The 8,817-nt window shown below is 40.5% G+C and overlaps 1 protein-coding gene across 3 annotated transcripts in view; it reads left to right on the forward strand.

The window, feature by feature from the left end:
• The first annotated feature begins 3,828 nt into the window (after positions 1-3,828).
• Positions 3,829-8,817, forward strand: part of tspan4b (tetraspanin 4b) — a 37,247-nt gene continuing 32,258 nt past the window's right edge. For all 3 annotated transcript variants that reach the window (XR_007571645.1, XM_050070315.1, XM_050070316.1), the window contains exon 1: positions 3,829-4,217. The gene's annotated coding sequence lies outside the window, so the exon portion shown is untranslated. The remainder of the gene's footprint in view (positions 4,218-8,817) is intronic.

Consider the following 8,817-nt stretch of genomic DNA (forward strand, 5'->3'; position numbering starts at 1 on the left):
GACTGTGGGAGGAAGCCGGAGTGCCCGGAGAGAACCCACGCTGACACGGGGAGAACATGCAAACTCCGCACAGAAGGGCTCCCACACCCGGGATCGAACCGGCAACCCTCTTGCTGTGAGGCGACAGTGCTAACCACCACACCACCGTGCCGCCCCACGGGGGGGCTGGAGCCTATCCCAGCTGACATCGGGCGAGAGGCAGGGTACACCCTGGACAGGTCGCCAGACTATCACAGGGCTGACAAGCTTCCCTTATATTTAACCTATTTAACCTTATAATACACATTCACAGACACAGCTTAGACTTCACATCCCACGTATGAAAAGTGAACTAGGAAAGACCGCCTTCAGTTTTTATGCCCCTAACAGATGGAATAGACTCCAGGAGTCACTTAAATTAGATAATCTGGTTTCCATCGAGTCCTTCAAGGTGCTACTTGATTTACTTAGATATCAGTCTTGCTCCTGTTATTTTTAGTCTTGTCTGTATCTACTATGTTTAGTTTTTTCACTTTTACGTTGTAAAGACTGTATTTTTTGTATTCTATACTCTCATGTTTATGTACCTTATAATTTTGTAATTGTGTGTGTTATGTATTGCATGCAGGGCGTCCTTGAAAAAGAGAGCTCACTCTCAATGAACCTCCCTGTTGAAATAAAGGTTAAATGAAATGAAAAAAAAAACAGCCCAAGTACTGTTCCAATTCAAAGTTCACATCTAGCCAAGTTCAGTCCAAATGCCCGGATGTGTTCTCGCCACGCCCCTTTTACCGGGGATGCATTGGAGCAGACTTGTGTGGACTTCAGACAGCCAGGTATCCCAGCATGCATTTCGCAAAAATCTTCAGAAATGGCAAGTGAGGGAAAGGCGCACAATTGTAAGCCATAATTACCGATATGTTACTGTTGTGTTGTCACGGAACGTAGTGTTTTCATGCGTAGTTTAAACTTTAAACCCGTGGTCGATGTATTAATACACAGCCCACTTGAATGTGAGGTCCGCTAGATGACAGCAGTGTCAGCGCTCATAGATAATAAACATATGTGTATGAGCGCTCAGGCTGCCCCACTGAGAGCAGCCTCTCTCGGGTAGTCCTTTTAAATTCGTCACTGATATCTCTGTAGTGGTTATATATGAAATGTAATTCGTTTGGGGAATGTCTAATGGGCAATATTCAGTCTCAGTATATAAGATATATTATTATATTATTAAATGTTGTAACATTGTTAATGTAATTGTTCGTTGTATGTATTCTTTTGCTTATTTATGTGTTTTTACCATTCAATAATGACTTTAATTTAAGAATTTATTGTAATTAATTTATTGTATTTAAAGATTAATTGTATTTATTGTAGTATTTATTCAACAGCATTTTAAATATTGATTATCTGATATGAATTGTATACCTGATGTCTGAAGTGTGGCTGAATAAAATTTTCCTCTTAAAATCTGACCTGTTTGATCCCATTTATATTGGTGAGGACAGACTAAATGAGAAACTGCTGTCAGTATAATCCAGTACAGTTCAACAGCACCACAATCTACAACTCAACACTTCAATAAAATGTTAGACTTAATACAATATTAAACTGCTTTTGTTTTTTCTAGGTGTACCAAGTAAACTGTCAAGTCTCCATAAAAATGTAGACAGAAAGCATAATGATGAGACAAATGCAGTGATGGACAGTAACTATTTACTCAAGTAGCTACTGTACTTAAGTACAAATTTGATGTACTTGTACTTTGGGTATTTCCATTTTGTGCTACTTTATACTGAGAGGGAAATACTGTACATTCTACTCAAGCTACATTTATTTGATAGCTATAGTTACTTTTAAGATAGTTTGTTTTATATGTTGTAAGTTTCATATTTACAAATTGATGTGCGTTGTTATACATTAGACTAGTACACCAGTGAAAGGTGTTAAAATTGAGTTCTACCATGACAACATTTAAATGCTGCTTACATGTAGCCTACGTTGATCAATTAATACTCAATACATATTAATGTATATGATGATAACAACACTTGAAAGTGGGTCACTCTGCATAATGAGTACTTTTAACTTTTTATTCATTCATTTCATTCATCTCATCACGCCCTCATCCTCATCCTCCGCCTCATTCTCCGCTGTCTTTCTCGGATCTGCCTCAGCTGGGCAGCCTCCTCCTCAGCCTGCAGGTACAGAAATCCTGCTGCAATAACTGCACCAAGACGCCTTCTCCGATCCATGTCCGTTATTGATTTTTGATTTCAATCTCGCCAATGCTTACGATCACAATAACCACCAACTCTCCACAAACTTTCCCCCCGCACCTGACTTTTGATTATTATCAGAGGCCAGGTGCGGGAATTGGATAGGCTATACATTAAATATGATCAAGCTGCGGGGAAAAGGTTTTATAAGACATTTTATGAAACTATTTTGGCTATTTATATGTTTTTGTGTGTCAGTTATATATGTTGAAACGTTAAAAACATATACACATTAATTTCTTACAATGTCTATGAAAAAGACGCAGGGCTGGGCTGTGATTATATTGTTTTATTCTAAATGCATGGATACAACACAGTACAGCAGCAAAGGCGAGTGGAGGTGGTGACATCATCAAGTTCGCTGCTGTTCCAAAAGCAGAAATGAGTGTACTCCCGTCCTCCCGTTCTTGGGAAGTCCGGACTCTCGCGCGGACTTGCCAAGTCCGAACTGCTGAACTTGTGTATTGAGAAATGGCTACTGATTGGGCCATCTTGTAGTCCTCTGTTGTCAGCCATTTTGTTTTGAAGGCCAGACAGCCCTTTGTATCACATACCCATCCTTCTGTCTCTCTCTGTGTGTCGCGCACGCACGCACACACACGCGCACACACACACACACACACACACACACACACACACACACACAACCTAAACACATTTATACACCCATGTCTGTATATGGATAGTTAGTAAATTAGTTAGTTAGTTAGAATTTGTGTTTTGTTGCTTTGCTGTCTTTGTAAATAAATATATTTGCAATTGTACCTGCTGTCTGTTTAATATTGCACAAGAGTGAATGAATAGTCAACCTCTGCTATGTCAAGAACTCTAAAATCCTTCAGCCTTTACTATTAATATGGTAATTTTGGTCATAGTTATAAATGTAGCTTTTAATCAAAATTCCAAATTGATAGTTTAGTGAATTTTTGAGACTGATATCATTGACTGGCTATCATTTTTCCCTTTTCGGGAACGGTGCCCCATGAGGTGATTTAATGTAAATTAAGTCACATTATTTAACATAATTGTGATTAATAATTATTAAGTGTTTCCGATAGCCATTTTGATACTCTAATTGGACATCTATTATGGAGATCTATTACGAGGCTTAGATTCCAACAAGGGTAATAATCTGCAGGTTTTTAAAAATCATTCTGTACTTGTGCATTGCTATGGAATGGTAACATAACTTTAAAAACAATAAAGCAGATGGTGTGTTCACTATGAAGATTTTAATCTCTGCAAACTGATGTTCATGTTGGAGGAAAAGGAACAGAAAGCAGTGGCTAGCTTGAAACATGTTAAACACTAAAAAACACCAGTATGTTCAGGAAATGGTCAGAAATAATGTCAGTCTATAATTTGGTCAGAGAAGAAAGTGTGCATGCTTATGTGTGTGCAGCGGTGTGAGTATGTGCATGTGCAGCAATGTAAGAGAATATCACTGAGACAGAGGAAACAGGAGAGTGACCCCAGACTTCTGGAACAAAGAGGCAGGCTGATGTTTAGAGGCTGACTGCAGCAGCAGGAAAAAAATGGGAAGGGGAGGAACACAGAAGGGGACAGGCAACAACACACACATCTGGAAACAATTGAGGAGGGAGAGGAAGAGAGACTGTCAAAGAAGGAGAGAGGCGAATATTTGTTAACAAAAGAAAACACAGATAGGGGGAATCTTTCCATTTGGAAAATTACATGCATTCAATACAGAGTTCAGAATCGGGGAAGAGAACAAGTTAACTGGAGAAAGCTGGCAGGCACAATCTACCAGTGAAGAACAATATAGAGGAAGAGAAGACAGGAAAGCTGACTGAAAAGCCTGGCTGGTTCAGGGATCAGTCCGAAGGAGATCTAAAAGGAAAACTGAGTAAAGATCAAAACCAAGAAGTGAAGGAGCGGGGAGTTACCAAGAGAAGGGTGACAAAGACAGGATCTGAAAGGGCTGAAACTCATCTTCAGGTAAGGTCTTTAATCACAGTTCCAAATACAAAGATAATAAATCTGGACACCAGAAACTCCACTTTAATTAAGTGCCATGTTCAAAACCATGTCTTAAATGAATACGCTGCATATTTCATCCTGATTATCACTGGAAATGTTGGTGTTTAGTCTACATGTATCAAAATGGAACTATATTTCCATTGTGCAAAGCATCTGTGTATCTCATTAGACACTAGGCTGTCAAAAGCAAGACCCGAAAATAAGTCAAGATTTATGCTGGTGAGATTTACAAAAAGTCAGGGAGGGGAAGTATGTTTCTAACGTAGGCACTGGAAACAGGAAGTTTTCCTGGATGCTGTCCCCATGAATCCTCAAACCCTGCTTACATGTTGCAGAAGAGGACCTCCATACTTATTATGTCTACAACTACCCAAACATTTACCATGGCAATGGCTGATGAAAAACTGTAATGTGTTGGGGTTGCTGTTGTAAATTACTGTAGGTAATCTTCTCACTCCATCTCTGGGAGCGCCCTTGACTGGTTTTGCTCCTACCTTTCAGAAAGGGGTTTCTCAAAGTCTCTTTCCCATGATGTACCTCAGGGCACTGTCTTAGGTCCAGGGGTCACGTTAACCGGATATTCTCAGTCATTGACCGGTTTTTTACAACAATGACCGGAAAATCTGAAGGCCGTCGGTCATTTTGACCGGTTGCAATTACCACCCCTGCCCACTTGGCGGCGGAGTGCACAGTCAGTGGTTTAAGTGGCTGCCGTTTTCACACTGCAGAGAAGAAGTCATTCATCTGCTTCATGTAGCGTTGTTGATATAACGCCCTGGACACACCGGACGCGGAACCGAAGCACGGCGCCTAGCGGAGGCAGTTTTCAGTCAGCGCCCATGTTAACCTATCTGACTGTCCATACAGGCCGCTGAGTAGAGCGGAGCGCCAGCAGAGGCAGCGCTTCAGTTCGGCGTCTGGTCTATTTTTCACGGGAGCCGCGAGCGCTTCTGTCAAGCTGGATCGAGCCGATTGTACCAAACAGGAAGTCGGACACAGAAAAGACGAGAGAATCCGGCCAATTTTCAAAATACAATAACAGCACGCACTGAGGAACGTGAGGAGAAAATACCGTGTTTATAATTTAAAATAACACAACAGTGCATAACCGAACACATTTTTCAATACCATAATCACTTCTTACAATTTTAATTTTGTGTCACCGAGCCTACAGGCATAACTACATAACGCCCTGGACACAGCGGACGCGTTAGTGCCGTCCGGTGTGTCCAGGGCGAAGCCTAATGGCAGGGGTGTGTGGATGTCTGTTCATCTTTTCGTTCATGTCCTTATTAATGCACACTTTATAACTTGCTTGTTGGATTTATTAAAAACGAACGAATGAAAACTAAATGTCTTTGAATATCTTTATTATCATTTAAAAACGAAAATTAAAATGACCGGTAAAAATAGATTATGACCGGATTTTTATGACCCTGTCGGTCAAAATGACCGGCGACGAAAAAGTCTAGCGCAACGTCTGCTTAGGTCGTATATTATTTGCATTATACATGCTTTCACTGGGTCACATTAATAGCCAGTTCACAGGTATATCATATCACTGTTGACACTGCTGACAACATTCAACTCAGTTTCTTGTTTAAGCCTGTTAGCACTGACAAACTTGCTGTTCTGCACAACTGTTTGATGGCCATCAAGGATTGGATGTCAAACAACTACTTATAATTAAACACAAATAAGACAGAGGTTCTGATAATTGCTTCAGATAGTATAAGCTTCAAAGGTTGCCCAGAGTATTGGGTCCCTTTCTTCAGCTACACTGTCAAATTTTAGGAATTTTGGTGTTTATTTTGATCAGGCCATGCATTTAGACCCCCAGATTTAAATCACTGACCCATACCTGTTTTCTACAACTAAGAAATATTGCAAAGCTCAGGTCTGTGGTTTCTCAACTTGAGCTAGAGATGATTATTCATGCTTTTGTGTCCTCCCAAATGGACTATTGTAATTTTCTTTTTACTCGACAAATCATGAGCCATCTACAAATAATCCAGGATGCTGCTGCTAACTAGGTCCAGCAGGACAACACACATCACACCCATTTTAGTTTCTTTAGACTGGCTTCCCATCAAGTTTAGGATTAATTTCAAGGTACAAGTTCTCATGTATAGAGCCCTCCAAGGTCAGGCACCTGAATACATCTGTGACCCTCTCCATCCATATATTGGCAGTAAGTCTCTTAGGTCTTCTGACCGGGACCTACTGGCTGTCCCCTGCTCCAGGCTCACAACAAAAGGTGATGGTGCCTTGAAGTAGTGGCTTCAACACTATGGAACTCCCTTTTTGTGTAGGTATATGGCCTGCAGTCTCCTTAGAAACTTTTAAAGAACAACAGAAGATGCTCCACAGTAGCCTGTTTATGCTCTATGTTTTATGGTATTTTACTTTATTTTCATTTTGTTGCTTTGTTTTTAGTTTTGTATTGCCTTTGTTTTTATTGATTGCATGTTTTCTTGCTTGATTGTATTTTGTGAGGAATTTTGTGAACTTTATTTCTGTGAAAGGTGTTATATCAAATACATTTATTATTTATGTATAATTATTATGTCGGCTGACTATCCACAAGTAGCTAGTAGAAACATGCATAGGCATGACAAGAGCAAAAAACAAAGTTTCCCCCTTCTTTAATTTTTATACAGTCATTACAACCACACAGTTATTTGTATTATACTTAACCAGAGCAGATACTCCTCAGTGTTTTGAAACATGCTTTGTAAGATCTGTGCTTGGAGCTCTGAGTCACAGGTTTGCTGTGGTCATGGGAAATGCCTTCAGCAGTATAATTAAGTCTACTGAGAAGAGGAGGGAGCTTCCTTCCTGTCAGCAGTTCAACTTCCTGTGTCAAACTGTGTGGTCAGTATGAGGACCACTTAGAGGCAAATCCCACTTCTACTGTGAACCTGCTCACACACACGGACATCATAGTTTTTTTTAGAACAATGACTGTAAAGTGCTGTTTCACAGCTAAGTATTAATGGCCACTGAAAACATCAGAAAGCAGCTCTGCATAAATTATAGGTTTTTACAACAGCTACATCAACACACACACACACTGACGGAGTTAGTCGCTATAATTATTCCTCCTTTTATAAAGGCTCTGAAGTGACCACTTCCAAACATGATTCCAGCGGAAGGACTGGGTATAAAATCCAGTCTTCATCCTGTGCAAAGAGAACAGGAAGTTAAAGCAGTCAGTCAAATTAAGAATGTTGTGTCATGGCAACAAAGTACAACATGTGACTACCAGAACGTATCACTCCGTCACGGTACAGCATGGAAACATGGTCAGTGGAAATACAAACAGTGGTGTGTCCAGACTATCTTAACTGGGGTCACCCAAGTGGGATACTGAGTAATACAGGGATGGCATGAAGTATGCACACACACACACACACACACACACACACACACACACACATTGGCATGGCATTAATTTGCCCTTTTTGTCTCTCAAACAAACAACAAAATTGAAATAAATGTATGGACAATATATATTGTAATGGAAAAAAAACTTTAAATCTACAGTACAATGCTCAGTACAAATGTGCTACAGTAAAATACCACAAAAGCTTCTAGCACAAGATACATTTCTTAATTACAACCATCCTAAACAAAATCAAAAAATACATTTACAATGTAAAGTGCTCACTAAGATAATGTCAAACATTGGTTCAAACTAAGGTCCAGCAGTGGCGCTCCCAGAATTCTTTATAAGGGAGGCCAGATAGGGCTGTAGGTTGACCTGTGCATCACTACTGGGGCAGCATTATGCCTGCACTGCTTGGCTCTGTATAAAAAAGCAATGGTGGAGTGATGAAGGGTCCCTATAGCAGCTATTGCACAATCTCTGTGTAAACAGGGGGGCCATGCCCTCCCTTGGGGGTCTGGAGAGCCAATCATAGTTTAGGATAAAAGGGTGGCCAGTCAGATTTCAGGGGTGGCCCCTCCCTGGACACACCCCTGAACACAGAGAACAGAAAGTTTATTTGTTCAAACTGTAAAGCTGTAAAGAGACAAATATGTAATTTTTTTTTTTTTAAAGATTATTTGTTTGGGACTTTTTGCCTTTAATGGACAGGATAGTGTGAAATGGGGAGAGAGAGAGTGGGGGTGACAACATGCAGCAAAGGGTTGCAAGCTGGAGTCGAACTTGCGACTGCTGCAGCGAGGCATCACCTCTATACATGGGGTGCCGGCACTAACAACTTAAGCTACCAACCCCTCACAAATCTTTATCATTCTTCTTCACAACAAACGTTTTCCATCTTTCCCCTCACACACCAGCCCTCTCACCAAGGAGACCCAAAACAGACCACAACAAAGCCATCAAAGAGACTGTACATTCATTCCTTAGCTAGTTATTTAACCATAGTACATGAAAGCACAAACACGCATAGTAGCCAGTCTAAAAGGGGATTATGGTTGTGCGGAGACCCTACGCACGTCGCCCATTGCGAGAAGTATACTTCAATCAATCAATCAATCAATTTTATTTATAAAGCCCAATATCACAAATCACAATTTGCCTCACAGGGCT

The sequence above is a fragment of the Epinephelus moara genome, chromosome 18, assembly GCF_006386435.1.
Source record: "Epinephelus moara isolate mb chromosome 18, YSFRI_EMoa_1.0, whole genome shotgun sequence".
NCBI lineage: Eukaryota > Metazoa > Chordata > Actinopteri > Perciformes > Serranidae > Epinephelus > Epinephelus moara.